Here is a 17,620-nt window from a genome sequence, read left to right on the forward strand (position 1 = left end):
CCGAATTTCGATGTATGCCTACCATGTAAAGCTTTTTTCTCCGATTACTTTTGCCACTGATCCAGTTGTCCTTCAGAGAGATCTGGACGGATTAGCAAATTGGTGCGATACGAATCATATGACTCAGAATCTGAGTAAATACAAGAAAATTACCTTTTACGGATGACGTCATATTTTATTGGTGGACACCAACTGAATATTGTGGATTTGTTTAATGACTTAGGTGTGTTAGTTAATGGCAGGCTGAAATTTGATGCTCATATTGATTCTTCTGTCAGTAGATCAATGTCTACTATGGGTTTCACCAAAAGATGGTCTAAAGAGTTCATTGATCCATACTTATCTAAACGTCTGTTTACTTCCGTTGTCAGACCAACGCTCGAGTACGCTTCCTAGTTATCAGTGATATATAGACAGATTTGAATCTGTCCAGAAACAATTTCTTATTTTCGCATTAAGAGGATTAGGTTGGAGTAGCCTTTTGGATCTTCCGCCCTATGTGGACCGTTTGAAATTGATTGACTTACCAACTTTGGAACATGGACATGCTTGGAATCGTTTTCATGCAGAAGCTTATAAACGGAAAAATCAATTCTCACTTTTTAATAAATAAAATAAGCTTTAATGTCCCTTCTAGGACAAGTAGTATGTTGTCTGCTTCTAAAACCTTGACGGCTGTTCCAGGCTCCACTGGACAGCAAGGGCTTTTGACGAAGACACCTGGTTCGAGTCTAAAGGCCAAGGCCGAACCTATTCCTTCGCATGCCAATAATTTGTCTAGGCCATCGGCCTTCCCCGGCAAACCAACATGCTCTTTAAGAAGGTGGAATAATAGAGACCGATCGCTCTCAGGTTTATTAAGAGGCTTGGTGCGAATGATGCTAGGACTCTCACTGATAGGGAGAGAGATTCCCTAAATTAGGCTCGGGAATTCGCTGCACAGGCTACCCCAAACACTACACGTCTAGATTCGGAAACTGCACCGCAGTCAACCAAAAGGCTGCGGTCACCTGGAGGGCATTCCATGCATAAAAGAACTAGGGCGAACAACAGTAAGATGGGTTCAAGAACCTTTGCTAATGTCGCTAGGGACAGTTTAGTGATGACAGTTGTCGACAAGGGAGAAGAACAGGGCTGCATACCTAGGAATAATTGGAGTGGGATAGTCAATGGACTGTCATCAGTATACTCCGATGTCTTTGTGGAATTTCCCGGGTCTTCTCTAGCTTGTGGCGATGCCGGCTGGTATCGAGGCCGATACAAACTAATTGCCTTCGGTGACCAACGCTCAATTTAATGTATCGTTGTGCGCTAAAAAAGATTGGTGAGATCTGGCCAGGTGCAGCACTAGATTTAGTCAAGAAGGAAGATATTCCTTCTCGACCAATGGCGCATGCTTGGATACCAAGGATTACCTCAGATCCTGAAGCGATACTTGGAAGACTAAGGGAATATAATCCCAATCTTTTGACCACCGACTGGAAGATTGGTAGATTGGATGAGGCTGATGGTGATCGGAGACATCCGGTATTCGTACTAAACTCCAGCTGTCTCGCAAGTCTGAAGGGGTTGTATCCTACGGATTCAACAAGTTGAAAATGAAGATATATAGAAGCGGTGGTGATGGGGAATCAGGAGACGACTAATCAGTTGTTGCTGAACACTTGCCTGAGGAACTATCAACTACATCGCTAAAGTCTGGCGGATTGCAGGAGACTAAAAACCCCCTACCAAAATCGAGACGGGAGGGCATGGCATCGAAACGGGACCCGACAAGCCCTGTGTGAGTGAGTCACAAAGTTGGACTGGACTCCAAGAACGCGCCAGCGGGGAAGCATGGAACTCGAAAAGTACTTCGACGGCAGCAGTTAGTGAAGAATCTAAGGAGAAATCGTCCACACCGCCCAGTGCCCAGTGTCCTGAGGAGGAGTGATTCCACAGCTTTCTCACCTGCCGTTGGATTCGTACGGAAGCTCATCATGACAAGTTCTAACGAATCTTGTAAGGATGAACTCCTGGTGGAATCAGAAGACGAGGCTAACACAACAGTGTTGAAAGTTCTGAATCCTGACTATGGTCCGGTTTCTACAGATAAATCTCCACCATTGTAAGGCCGCTTCGGCGGCACTAAAGGTCCTCCTTATGGCTGGGGGATTTGACGTGTTTCTTATCCAGGAACCATGGGTGTGTGGAGGAATGGTACGTGAATTAAGAAATTCGGTATTTAAACTTCTCAAGGGTACAGAGCCTGTATTCTTGCAAAGGGTAGTTTAAATTTTTACTTCTTCCGTTGCAATCTGGCGATTGGGAATAAAGGGGATAAACCGACCTTTATTACCAGGAACAGCCAGAATGTACCAGATATTACCTTTATATCGGAAGATATAAGTGGAAGATTATGCGACTGGAATGTGTTGGATGACCACCGCTTCTCTGATCATCGTTATTTGAGTTTTAGCCTTGGAGAAAATACTGCAGAAGTGGTCCCTCGGTTAAACAGAAGAAAGGCGGATTGGGATAAACTTCGGCACAAATTCTGCACCACTATCCCTTCTATACTAGAAAATAAAGTGGAAACTACGGAGGATATAGACATAGTGGTCAATCACGAAGGCCCTGAATGACTCGCTTGAGTCAGCATACCCTAGTGCCAAGCCAAGGAGCAAACAGCGACCGCCAGCAACCAACGAAGTCCGAGAATGTATGGACGATGTCCAGTGAGGAAACACTAGAACTTGATACACATTTCCCGGGAAATTCTCCAATCGACAACGTGGCGCCAGAAGAGGTCACTGGTATGCATTCGTTCGAGGTTATTAGGAAAATTGTGTCTAAGCGGAAAATCCTTTGGGCGATAAGAAGTTTTTACTCTTTTAAGTCGCCAGGCCCAGATAACGCATCACCGGTAGAGTTACAAGCTGTGTCTGATAGACTGGTTTTCTGGTTTAGGGAGATATACTCTGCATGTATCTGAATGTCATATATACCTGTGGGATGGAGGGACACGAAGGTAGTTTTCATTTCAAAAGCAGGAAAACCCTACCACACGAAGGCGAAAGGTTTTCGTCCTATTAGACTGTCATCCTTTATACTGAAGACTCTTGAGAGGTTTATAGAAACATATCTTAGGCCAAAGATCCCTGGAGATCGCCTATCATGGCAGCAGCATGCATATAGTCAAGGCAAATTCGCTGAAAAACCCCTTCAAGACCTAGTCGGCTACATAGAGGGTTCTCTCGCTGTCAAGGAATATGCAATGGTTGTATTTTTTGACAATGAAGGCGCTTCAATAATGTAAAACCGACGTCAATCAAGAAGTATTTGGGGTGTCTAGGCATCAACTCTACCGTAAAAAAGTTTATTAATAACTTACTTACTAAAAGATGCATTACGAAAGGCTTGGGATCTGGGGATCCAACATGATGGGTCAACAGAGGAACACCTCAAGGAGGTGCACTGTCTCCTCTATTTTGGAATATAGCCATTAACAATATATTGTCTCTCAAAGAAAAGGCGTAAAAGTGGTCGCGTACGCTGATGAAGTGACAATTGTTGTTAGGGGAAAGTTTCCCAGCACTCTAAGAGATATACTTCAGGAAGCTCAACGTGCAACAGCAAAGTGGGCTACCGAAAGTGGTCTGGGTATAAACCCGTGCAAGACAGAAGTAGTTCTTTTCAGCAGGAGATACAAGTTGCCTACAGTGGAACCTGTCTCCTTGGGTGGAGAGAATGTTCCATTTACAAAAAACGCAAAATACCTGGGTGTTTTGTTGGACAACATACACCTGCAAGAGAGCCATTAGTAAAAGTTGGGGATTTAGACCGCGTGTCATGCATTGGATATATACTGCAGTTGTCAGACCTTTTGGTATTGTGGTCTGGTGGACAGCCCTTCAAAAATCCACCTACTACTAAATACCTAACCGGATCCAAAGGATGGCTTGTTTGTGAATCACAGCCGCACTGAGACCGACACCATCTGATGCACTACATCTTATGCCTCTGGACATTGCGGCTACCCAAATTGCAGCGACCACTGCCGTGAGGTTAATGGAGCTTTCTCATTGGTCATGCGCGGGCCGCGGACACTGTGCTATACTTGATAGAATATCCTATGTTCCAGGCAGTGTGGATTACACGCTACCTGAGTCGTTTTTTGATAAAAAAAAATAGTACTGTACCACCATTCCTGATAGAACCGATTGGAACTGCGATATCCCTGGTAACAGAAGTTGCACAGACTTCTATACGGATGGTTCCAAACTAAATGACCAGGTGGGCTTTGGGGTGTACTCTAAAGATCTAGAACTGGTCATATCGAAGAGGTTACCCGACCACTGCAGTGTGCATCAGGCAGAGATTCTTGCAATTGAGGAAGTGGTGGAATGTCTAAGATATAATGTCATTACGGCGATTGGTATAAATATCTTCTCAGACAGCCAGGCAGCCATTAAATCCCTGGAGAACGTATTTCTGAACACAAAAACCGCTCTCGATTGTCGCAGATCTCTTAACGAAATGGCTGAACAATTCAAAATTCATCTGTTCTGGGTGCCGGGCCACATAGATATTCCAGGGAATTCTAAAGCAGACGAGCTTGCGAGACTATGAACTACCTTACACACTCCAGGAACACTGGAATCTGTGGGTATGCCTCTAGCGACATGAAAGCTAGGTTTTTAGGACCAGGCCCGAAGGGCAACGAATGATAGATGGTCACAAAGAGGGGGCTGTGAGCATTCCAAAACTTTGTGGCGTTATCTAGACTTGAAGAGGTCTACTGGTTTGCTGCCATTGGCTAAACATACATCTCAATCATTGTGTCCGTCATGACAGGTCACTGTCTAATCGGAAAACATGCTGACAGACTGAAGATTGCCCGCAACGACTTTTGCAGAAACTGTAGGGACATCGAGGAAAAAGAAATTATAGAACACCTTTTGTGTGTGTGCCCCGCACTAGCAGTAAGAAAGAGTTCCACTTTAGGTTCTCATTTCTTTGAGAACCTGTCTGATTTAACGGATGTGGGGACGTTCGCAAGTTGTTGGGCTTTTTTAAGCGATCTGGATGGTTCAACGGTAGGAACTAGAAGGCATCTTCCTTCTTCTGTTCCTGTGGTATCAGAATGGACGCAAGTCTGATGGCAGACTGCCACTTAAACCTAACCTAGAAGTAATTACCAAGAGAACAATCCTTTTAACAAACTTTGCAAACAGTTTAGTGTAAAAAGTCATTTATTTTCTGCATCGGATTCTATTTTCATCATTAAACAATCCATTCTACTAAAACGTTAAAACCGATATGCCAACTAACCATCCTATTGTTACTGCCACATCATTATTGAATCTTAGAAATCTTCACGACATTCGACTAATAATCATCTATGCATCCAGCGTGTTTCTATATTCTATTCGATATTGTATCCCGCCTGTTCCAGTATCCTGTCTTAATCCAGTATCCGATACGCTCCAGTATCCCGTTCCGGCCTCTTCCCTATCCTGATTTTCTCCTGTATCCTACATGTTCTGTTTTAATCTCAGCATCCTCTTTGCTCCAGTATCCTGTTCCGGTGGTCTGATACAATACCTACAATAAAAAGAGCTTTATTGGCGGATTAGATTTTTCTTTTTTTTTTAGCAACCCTGGCCATGCAAGAGTAATAAATATTCTGCTGCTAACTCTTAAGATTTTAATATAACTATAAGTCTTTCTGAACACAATTATAATTGATTCGGACCAAATTTGTATCTGCTTTACGTAAATAATCGAGTTTTTATATTTTCGCACGTAACAACTATAATATTTAATTTATAATTTGGCTGCTGCGACGCTTTGCTGTTTGGTGTGTTTTCCTTTTCTGTTTATACGCTTTCATTCGTGTAATTTGTAAACATGGCACCTGCAACAACAACTGTTTGCCCATCGTGCAATGAAAATGTCACAAAATCAACCGGCGCTGTTTTATGTTACACAACCGGCGCTGTTTTATGTTACATGCAACAATTGGTTTCGCAGGTAATTACAGCGGCTTTTAATCTTTTGGCCAAAAATAAAACTATCAAATGGAGATGCCAGCACTGCACCGCTTTCAGCTTTGTTCCTGATGAAGAGCAAATTTGGAAGGCTCTTGATAAGTTAACTTAAAAATTAGACAATTTGATTGAAACGCTGCCCACAAATATCAAAGTGCAAATCGATGCCAGCATGACATCAATTAAGAACGAGATTGAGATTCCCTTGCAAAGGAAAAACATCTACCATGGAACATCAAAAAACTGTAAATGCTCGTCTGGATGCCATTGAACGGGAAAACCATAAAATAAGACATCAACAGTGCCCTAATGATATTCTTGTATATGGTCTTCCTCCTAATGTTGAACCAATCGCCATGGCTCAAAACATCTCAAAAGAGGTTGGCGTCAACCTGATAGTTGAAGACCTGAGTAGTTGTAGGGTGGGTTAGTATACCATGTTAACTTTTTTAACCTGGTATTTTCTTACGTGATTGATACAAAACTCTTTTTATAAAATTTTTTAGATAAGGTAGGGAGGGACGGTTAGTTGTCGAATTACTGGACTCTTGTTCAATAATTCGACAAGTATTATCTAGATTTTGGTCTTAATTTACTGAAATTAATTTTTAGTCAGCTATTTTTGATATGATTTTTTTTAAATATGTTAAACGTTATTTTAGTCTCATTTTCTTTACTGTTTTTAATAATCTCTTTAACTTTAGTTCTAACGCACACTTTTCTGGACGGACACTATGATGGCGGCTAATTGCATCGGTGAGATTATCAGTGATGACTCATTTTTAAGAAAATTTTGCTCTAATCGGAACCTCTTGAACATCGGCTTTTTCAATGCACAATCTTTGAAACCTTCCCGTTACTCTTCAAAATTTGACGATAATAATTTACTAAGCAGTGGTTATCTTAGCATTATAGGTGTAGCTGAGGCATGGCTTAAGCCTTATGTACTTACTCAGGCTGTTAGAATTTCTGGATATAAGTTTTTTAGAGCTGATCGGAGTGGAATGCGCGGCGGAGGTGTCGGTATGTATGTTTCAAAAGATCTTAATGCAAAAGTTCTCTTGTCATCCTCTGAGCCTAGGCATTGTGAAGCCTTGTTTTTAAGAATCAATTCTGAAATGGATGAATTTATTGTGGGAACTGTATATTTACCGAATGGAGATTTAGATGCTTCAAAAAATGTGATTTCTGATATCGTTGATAGATACTCTAATGTAATAATTTTAGGAGACTTTAACTGTGATATTTTAGATTCTAGAAAGTATTTACGTCTAAAACTATTATTAACTCGCTGCAATCATTCCGTCCTCCAAAACAACATTCCTACGCACTACGACTTAGTTCGAAACTCTCTATACTTCATTGATTACACTTTTGTGAGTTGCACCGCCTCCGTGATTTAGAGCAGCCAGTTCAACTTTCCCGCACTTAATTCTAAACATGCATTCACGCTTTTGCAATATCGACTGCCTACCAGCAGTAATACTTTTTTCAAATCTTTTCGTGATTACAGCTCTGTCAATATAGCAAGTTTGGTAAACGATATATTGCTTTCTGACTTTTCCTCAATTTACTGTACAAATGATACGAACTTACAACTATCAGTTTTGAATGAAAAACTCTATATTTGGTTTAACAGGCATGTTCCTGAGAAAACGAAAATAATTAGATATGGCAAACCAGAATGGTGCAATAATAATGATGTGCGGCTAGCTATCCTTAACAGGGATTTGGCATATCGCGCTTCTATTGAAGAACCCTCTGCCAGTAATGACTTGCGCCATAAGAGATACAAGGCTATGGCTCGTAATACTATAAGAAGGGTTAAACGCTCATATGGTGCTCGTTTTTTTGCTGGTTCCACAGATTCGAGACAATTGTGGTCTAAAATACGCTCTACCGGCGGTCTTGATTCAGTTATATGTGATAGCAACTGTGATATAGATCCTAGTTTGTTGAATAATTATTTTACTTCTAACTACGTACCTGATTTTAGCCAAATAAATAGTACTTACTTTGATAGCCGTAACAACACCCTTAACTTTACAAATATATATCCGGACGAATTACAATGTGCAATATTTAGAATTAAGTCAAATGCTTTGGGAACCGATGGTATACCTATTCGATTTATTAAGTTAATCTTACCTTATATTCAGCAGCATATACTACATTTTTTTTAATACTATCCTAATGACGAATGTCTTTCCTGTTGCATGGAAACTAGCTAGAGTTACTCCCCTAGGGAAAAAAGACTCTACCGGTCAAAGTTGCTCTGATTATCGTCCAATCTCCATTCTTCCAGCATTATCGAAAGCATTTGAAATAATAATTAGGGATCCACGTGTGGATCATCTTAATCGTTTTTCATTAATTGACGCTTGTCAATCGGGTTTTAGAAAACACCACAGTGCCACATCTCTTATGGTCAAACTTACTGATGAGATCAGACGTGCTGTTGATAAAGGCAATCCCTGTATACTTGCCGCACTTGACCTCAGCAAAGCTTTCGATTCTGTTGACCATGGCATTCTTTTTTTAAAACTCTTTAAAAATTTCAATTTGTCACATATCTCTTGTAGACTTCTTATGTCATTTTTGTCAAATCGCTCGCAGTATGTAGTCTGCCATGATCGTGTTTCTAATGTTAATTCTATTTCTACTGGTGTACCCCAAGGTTCTGTCTTGGGACCTGTATTGTTTATGCTCTATGTTAATGACGTTCGTTCTTGTGTACAACATATAGACTTAGCAATATATGCCGATGATTTTCAGTTGTTAAGTACAACTGACTCCGGTACGTTAGAAAGTTGCATCTCGAACCTTGATGAAGATATCGGACGAGTTTGTCAATGGGCTCGGTCAAATAACTTAACAATTAACATTGGTAAAACAAAATGCGTGGTATTTAATAGCTCACGTCATCAATACTCAACATATTATTGTTCAAAACAATGTTGTCACATCGACTGATACTATGACCTCATTGCGCTTTGTAATTGATTCGGTTATTGTATTCTCCTTGCACATTGCACAAATTTGCTCAAAATTAAACTTTATACTTAAAAAGCTCTAAAATTTGAATGTTATCTTACCCACACAAATAAAATATATGCTGGCTCATTCGTTGCTGATGCCTCATATATTGTATGGTGCTGAGGTATATTCCGGATCCAATAGGACTAATCTGCTTAGGCTTCAGAAGTGTTTCCCCAGCGAACTACGGTTTGTTTACGGTTGTCGTTGTAGACGAGACTACGAATACTTTGCGAAACAATTACTTGGATGTTCTTTTGAGCACTTTCTCATTATTAGATGCCTCTGCTTTTTCTTCAATATCCTTAAGTACCGTGAACTCAGTTACCTTCTTCCTTACTTTCAATTCTTGTATTCAACCCGGAACTCTCAAATTCGTATTGAAAGTTTCAATCATGTTGTATTTGAAAGATCATTTGTAATTCGCTTGTCTAGGCTATGGAATACTCTTCCTTTTAGTCTTAAAAACATCTCAGTATGTCAACAAACTTTTAAGTCTAAGCTAATCCAACATTTCTTATAGGCAACTTAATTGAATTCATTTTTATCACTGAAAATATCTCACATTTGCTGCTTTTTCTTGGTGTTTGATTTGTGCGTTAGACTATGTTACTAATTAAAAAAAACACATTTTTTTTAAATTCAATAAATTTGTTAGCTATTTATTTTAGTGATAGTATTATATTAGATTTTAATATTGATTTTTGTATTAAAAAACCTGAAAATGTTCTAATCTATCAATGTAAAGCCCGGATGGGCGATGTTTGATTAATAAAAAATTAATAAATTTAATTTTTTATCTTAACTTGCTCAAAAGGGTTACCAACTATGCGCGCTGATCAACCTGTTTTTTCAAGCTTTTGTTTACTTATTTGACGTGCTGCTATATCCTGCAACACACCTTCTGTCTCTTTATACGCGTTGTTCCTGTCTCACCCATGATTTCAACTACGATCATTGTTCCTATCAATAACCATATTGATAGGAACAATGATCGTTTCTGTTAGCTCCTGCTGCTGTGTCCTGGTCGCGTCTGGGACAAAAGCCGTCACTGTGGATTCGACGACATTGTATCCGTTACTGCGGATTTGACAACATTACCGATTCCATCTTGAATCCATGACAAAACTACCAGGTAGTGTACCGTTAACAGCTGAAAATAATTTTTTCTTGCGAAGTTCACTATCTGTCAACAAGTTTTGGGTGTGTGTGTATTATAGTTAAGAACCATGCACACAAAAACAACGAAAAATGTTGTCAGAATGGATGAAGAGGACTCAGCAAAGAAGCCGTTTGAAGGCGATCACGGTGGTACACCCAAGCCGGGATGACCAAGAGCCCTATGGGAAGATCAAGTGATGGGAGACATCTCGAAAATTGGTGTCAGACATTTTAGAAAAGGCACAGAAAATCGAGGCGCTTAGAACGCTATTCTACATTCGGCTAATCGGATAAATATTCTGTCATAACCAATTTAGTTAATTTTTTAGACATGTTTAGTCAGTTGTTCGGGCGAAAAGTCGAAGTCAATACTACACAGAAAAAAATAAAAGCAGGTTTCAATTACAAAACTAATTGATCCAATTAATTTTTTAATTGAAACTGCTTCAATCACGAAAATGATTACGCCAATCACAGTTTTTAAAAAAAAGTTGATTGAATAAAATTTTAAATAAAAAAAGATTGAAATTTTCAATTAATTTTTAATTAAAAAATTTTTAAAAAAATTATTCAAAATTTCAATTTTATATTTTAATTGATCTAATTAAAAGCATGATTGAAATTTCCGAAATATCCAAATAATTTTTTAATTGGATCAATTACAAATTTAATTGTAATTATGTAAATGTTATATTATAATTTTTGCGGAAAGCGCGCTGTATAAGGCGCACCCTCGATTTCGATGCAATATGATTTATATGTAAAACTCCTGGAACACGAATTTGAGGTTTAATTTTGGGTCCATGATCACACCTTAGAAACAAACACCTTTGGAGTTTTTCCAAAAATGCAGAGTAAAATATTGTTTCCCTTATTATAAAAGAAAGAGATGGGATGCGGGTTCAGGTAAAGCTACCGGCATAAACAAATAGTAATTAATATATCTTTTTTCAATAAATTTATGAATTACACACATTGGGGAATCCAAACAGAAAAACATTTATCTAGAATATGTTATAATTAGATCGATGCTAAAGAAGCCGTTACGCCATTAATATTCATCTTTTGATCATATTTAAATAAGATAAGAATAGTTTCTAGAAATTAAACAGTTAGTCGAAAATGGAAAGTTTTGTGGAAATAGAAAAAAAGGACCCCCAACGTTGACGACCCTCGCAAACGAAAGGACCCCCCAACATTGACGACCCTCGCAATCGAAAAAGAACCACGATTTGCTGATCTGCACGTGGAATGTCCAGACTCTTTATAGAGAAGGTGCAAAATACGCACTGGCGGATGTATTAAAGAAGTACAATCAGATATTACCGCCGAATAGGAAGTGCAATGGGGCGAAAATAGCGTCACAACACACAACAACTGTAGCTGACATAACGCGAGGCATGCATTTCGTCCATTGTGATACTACAGGAGCAGAAGAAGAAAGATGCCTTCTAGTTCCTATCGTTGAACCATCCAGATCGCTTTAAAAAACCCATCAACTTGCGAACGTTCGTATCCGCTAAATCAGACGGGTGCTCAAAGAAATGAGGGCCTAAATTAGAACTCCTTCTGACTACCAGTACGGGACACACACACAGAAGATGTTCTATAGTATCTTCTTCATCGATTTCCTTACAGCTTCTGCAAAAGTCGTTACTGGCAACCTTCAGTCTGTCAACATGTTTTCCGATTACACAGTGAGCTGTCATAACGGACATAATGGCTGAGACGTATGTTCTAGCCAGTGACAGTAAAGCGGTAGACCTCTTCAAATCCAGATAGTTTTGGAATGCTCACAGCCCCCTCTTTGTGACCATCTATCATTCGTTGTCCTTCGGGCCTGGAATGTGTACGGTAGTTCCTAATCTCGCAAGCTCGTTCGCTTTACAATTCCCTGGGATATCTCTGGCCCGGCACCGAGAACAGGTGAATTTTGAACTGTTCAGCCATCTCTTTGAGAGATCTGCGATAGTCGAGGGCGATTTTTGTGTTCAGAAATACGTTCTCATGGGATTTAATGGCTGCATGAATGTCTGAGAAGATATTTATGCCAATCGTCGTAATGTCATTATATCCACTTCCTTAATTGCAAGGATATCCGATTGATACACACTGCAGTGGTCGGGTATCTTTTTCGATATGACCAGTTCTAGATCTTTCGAGTACACAACAAAGCTCACCTAATCGTCTGGTTTAGAACCATCCGTATAGAAGTCTATGTATCTTAGTTCGAATCGGTTCTATCAGGAATGGTGGTACAGTACTTTTTTTTATCAAAAAAATGGCTCAGGTAGGGTGTAATTCACACTGCCTGGAACATCGGATATTGTATCAAGGAAAACACAGTGGTCTAGCTGTCATGTGACGTGTGATGTGGTCGCAGCATTTTGTCTAGCCACAGTGTCCAGAGGCATTAGATGTAGCATTAAATTCTGTGCATCAGTGCAGTGCGGCTGTGGTTAACAAACAAGCCATCATTTGGATCCGAGTATTGAACAGAAGTATTGGCAGTTTCAATTCAGTTTCCTGTCCAAGATCACACCTAAGTTTTTGAACTTGTCAGATATCGAATATCGTCTCATTGAGGAAACGTGGTGCGCTTAATTCCTTCGTCTTCCTTGTGAACAGGCATATTTCCGTCTTCTCTGGGTTAACATTGATACCTCTGGGTCTAGCCCAGTCATATGCCATATGTAAGACCCTTTCGGCCCGTCTGCATAGCTCGTTCGGATCCTTACCCCTTACCGACCTTCTCTTAACATAGGCATGCTGTTTGTATTTGAGCAGTTCGCTGGATGTTGTCCACAATACGTTCCATGGTTTTGAGTACAAAGGACGTAAGGCTTATGGGTCTGTAGGCCTTTGGTGTCGCATAAATTGCCTTACCGGGCTTGGGTATAAACACCACCCTCGCCTCCTGCCGGCTTCCGGAGTATATGCAAGTCCTAGGAACGCTGTAAAAACCCCATGGCAGCCGGTTGTACGCACCGGATTGACCCGATGGAATCCTCATCGGCAAGGGAGAGGCATATCCCGGAGTGCCTTCTCCGCACGCTTCTGGTCCGTGCCGTTCTGGTTCTGTTCGGTTTGCCAGAACCGCCTTCATCATCGGTCGGTGTCGGTGAGGTGTAACCGGTGCATGGAGTGGGTACATTTCCGTTCTTGCTCTTGCCTAACTTCACTTCGGGAGTATAGTCATACTGGCTATGTCGCAAGGTGCTGTGCGAACATAGCCAACAGTGAGTCACAAGCATCGTCGTCGCCTTCGGCGTCCTCGTCGTCGGACTATGTGACCCCCCCGACCTCTCCCGTACGGCAATTTACGCAACGACAGCATCCTAGCCCTAATATTGCCAGGCCAGTGCCGGGAAGTGAATCGTTCTTGCAGTTAAACTGCCTCGGACTGCGTGGCAAGATCGATGAGATCGTGAACTTTATGAGTCGGAAGAGCATATTGGTCGCAGCGGTCCAGGAGACAAAGCTGACCAACACCAGCAGCTTGCACAGTTGTCACGGTTACAATATGCTACGTAAGTATCGCACAAGGAATGGAGGTGGGGGATTGGCCTTCGTTATACACCATTCCGTGCAGTATACTCCTATCTCGCCTGCGCTTGACGCTAGTGACCCCTACATGGAATGTATGGGGGTAGCAGTCAGGTCTGGTACTGCCGAGATAGAGATATACAACGTGTATATACCGCCGGTTGGTAGCTGTGTCCCGATTATTGACCAGGCTTACAACCCCGACATAAGTGGGTTGCTATCTGGCCATAATCGTCTGGTTCTATGGGATTTTAATGCGCATCACACGACATGGCATTCTCTCCTAGGTAACGACCAGCGTGGCATAGCTTTGGCAGAGCAGATAGATAGCTCCACGTTTTGCACGGTGAATGAGGATGCCCCCACTAGGATTACGACGAGGTGCAGCAGCTCGCCAGACATCTCAATTGCATCCCCTGATCTCCTGAGTGACGTATCCTGGCAAGCCGTCATCTCTTTGGAGTCGGACCACCATCGACCGACCACCCGACTTCATAACCTCTGAGCGCAGGACGTTTGTCAATTATAAGAAGGCCGATTGGACTGGCTTCAGAGAGTATACCAATCGCCGCTTCAGTGAACTGCCGAGAGGAAATTCCGAGACATCATTAACGCAGCAGCCGCTCGCTTTATACCAGCCGGTCGAATACCCCAAGTGCGACCCAATTTCCCGGTGCAAGCAGTGGTACTCGCAGACGAGCGTGATGGGATTCGTGCTATGGACCCCGCTAACCCCAGAATCAGCGAGCTGAATCTGGAAATAAACGGGGTAGTCAACGAACATAAGCGGAATTTGTGGCTGGAACACTTGGAGCAATATAACTTAGGCACCGGTGTAGGCAAACTGTGGGCCACTGTTAAGTCACTCTCGAACCCCGGTAGACAGGATGACAGGACCTCAGTCACTTTTGGCGAGATAACCGTGACTGATCCGAAGAGATGCGCCAGGTTGTTCAACCGTCAATTTATTGTGCATCCCGAGAGAGACAGGGCAAGGAGGAGAGCCATTTGCCGTATTCGTGGTCTCCGACCCGATAAACAGCTATCACAATTTACCGTGGGCGTAGTTACGAATGTCATCCGTGGCGCCAAACTTCTAAGGCGTTGGGCCCCGACGGAATCTCCACATTGATGTTGAAGAATCTTGCTTCACCTGGAGTTGAGTACCTTACCACTGTCCTCAACCTGTCATTGAACACTCTTATAGTTCCCGATGTCTGGAAAATGGCCAGAGTGATCCCGCTACTAAAGCCTGGAAAAGACCCGAGTTTGGGGAGTCATACAGACCGATCTCCCTTCTCTCACCAGTGGCAAAGACGCTTGAGGCATTACTCCTCCCGAGCCTTGTAGGAGAATTTCCAGTCTGTCAACATGTTTTCCGATTACACAGTGAGCTGTCATGACGGACATAATGGCTGAGACGTATGTTCTAGCCAGTGACAGTAAAGCGGTAGACCTCTTCAAATCCAGATAGTTTTGGAATGCTCACAGCCCCCTCTTAGTGACCATCTATCATTCGTTGTCCTTCGGGCCTGGAATGTGTACGGTAGTTCCTAATCTTGCAAGCTCGTTCGCTTTACAATTCCCTGGGATATCTCTGGCCCGGCACCCAGAACAGGTGAATTTTGAACTGTTCAGCCATCTCTTTGAGAGATCTGCGATAGTCGAGGGCGATTTTTGTGTTCAGAAATACGTTCTCATGGGATTTAATGGCTGCATGAATGTCTGAGAAGATATTTATGCCAATCGTCGTAATGTCATTATATCCACTTCCTTAATTGCAAGGATATCCGATTGATACACACTGCAGTGGTCGGGTATCTTTTTCGATATGACCAGTTCTAGATCTTTCGAGTACACAACAAAGCTCACCTAATCGTCTGGTTTAGAACCATCCGTATAGAAGTCTATGTAGCTTCTATTACCAGGGATATCTTAGTTCCAATCGGTTCTATCAGGAATCGTGATACAGTACTTTTTTTTCCACACTGCCTGGAACATCGGATATTGTATCAAGGAAAACACAGTGGTCTAGCTGTCATGTGACGTGTGATGTGGTCGCAGCATTTTGTCTAGCCACAGTGTCCAGAGGCATTAGATGTAACATTAAATTCTGTGCATCAGTGCAGTGCGGCTGTGGTTAACAAACAAGCCATCATTTGAATCCGAGTATTGAACAGAAGTATTGGCAGTTCCAATTCAGTTTCCTGTCATTAAGGAAACGTGGTGCGCTTAATTCCTTCGTCTTCCTTGTGAACAGGCATATTTCCGTCTTCTCTGGGTTAACATTGATACCTCTGGGTCTAGCCCAGTCATATGCCATATGTAAGATCCTTTCGGCCCGTCTGCATAGCTCGTTCGGATCCTTACCCCTTACCGACCTTCTCTTAACATAGGCATGCTGTTTGTATTTGAGCAGTTCGCTGGATGTTGTCCACAATACGTTCCATGGTTTTGAGTACAAAGGACGTAAGGCTTATGGGTCTGTAGGCCTTTGGTGTCGCATAAATTGCCTTACCGGGCTTGGGTATAAACACCACCCTCGCCTCCTGCCGGCTTTCGGAGTATATGCAAGTCCTAGGTACGCTGTGAAAACCCCATGGCAGCCGGTTGTACGCACCGGATTGACCCGATGGAATCCTCATCGGCAAGGGCTGCCGCCTCAGTGTACGTGTTCGTCTTTTTTCGGCATGGGAGAGGCATACCCCGGAGTGCCTTCTCCGCACGCTTCTGGTCCGTGCCGTTCTGGTTCTGTTCGGTTTGCCAGAACCGCCTTCATCATCGGTCGGTGTCGGTGAGGTGTAACCGGTGCATGGAGTGGGTACATTTCCGTTCTTGCTCTTGCCTAACTTCACTACGGGCGTATAGTCATACTGGCTATGTCGCAAGGTGCTGTGCGAACATAGCCAGCAGTGAGTCACAAGCATCGTCGTCGCCTTCGGCGTCCTCGTCGTCGGACTATGTGACCCCCCCGACCTCTCCCGTACGGCAATTTACGCAACGACAGCATCTTAGCCCTAATATTGCCAGGCCAGTGCCGGGAAGTGTATCGTTCTTGCAGTTAAACTGCCTCGGACTGCGTGGCAAGATCGATGAGATCGTGAACTTTATGAGTCGGAAGATCATATTGGTCGCAGCGATCCAGGAGACAAAGCTGACCAACACCAGCAGCTTGCACAGTTGTCACGGTTACAATATGCTACGTAAGTATCGCTCAAGGAATGGAGGTGGGGGATTGGCCTTCGTTATACACCATTCCGTGCAGTATACACCTATCTCGCCTGCGCTTGACGCTAGTGACCCCTACATGGAATGTATGGGGGTAGCAGTCAGGTCTGGTACTGCCGAGATAGAGATATACAACGTGTATATACCGCCGGTTAGTAGCTGTGTCCCGATTAATGACCAGGCTTACAACCCCGACATAAGTGGGTTGCTATCTGGCCATAATCGTCTGGTTCTATGGGATTTTAATGCGCATCACACGACATGGCATTCTCTCCTAGGTAACGACCAGCGTGGCATAGCTTTGGCAGAGCAGATAGATAGCTCCACGTTTTGCACGGTGAATGAGGATGCCCCCACTAGGATTACGACGAGGTGCAGCAGCTCGCCAGACATCTCAATTGCATCCCCTGATCTCCTGAGTGACGTATCCTGGCAAGCCGTCATTTCTTTGGGGTCAGACCACCATCGACCGACCACCCGACTTCCTAACCTCTGAGCGCAGGACGTTTATCAATTATAAGAAGGCCGATTGGACTGGCTTCAGAGAGTATACCAATCGCCGCTTCAGTGAACTGCCGAGAGGAAATTCCGAGACATCATTAACGCAGCAGCCGCTC

General features: G+C 42.6%; 1 long non-coding RNA gene across 1 annotated transcript; it reads right to left on the minus strand.

Moving 5' to 3' along the window:
- Nucleotides 1-5,216: 5,216 nt before the first annotated feature.
- Nucleotides 5,217-7,117, minus strand: LOC106093499 (uncharacterized). Its single transcript, XR_001222367.2, has 2 exons — nt 6,985-7,117; nt 5,217-5,586 (listed from the first exon to the last, which is right to left on the minus strand). It is a non-coding gene; the product is annotated as an uncharacterized LOC106093499 (long non-coding RNA).
- Nucleotides 7,118-17,620: the final 10,503 nt, after the last annotated feature.

This window comes from Stomoxys calcitrans, chromosome 1 (assembly GCF_963082655.1).
Source record: "Stomoxys calcitrans chromosome 1, idStoCalc2.1, whole genome shotgun sequence".
Taxonomy (NCBI): Eukaryota; Metazoa; Arthropoda; class Insecta; order Diptera; family Muscidae; genus Stomoxys; species Stomoxys calcitrans.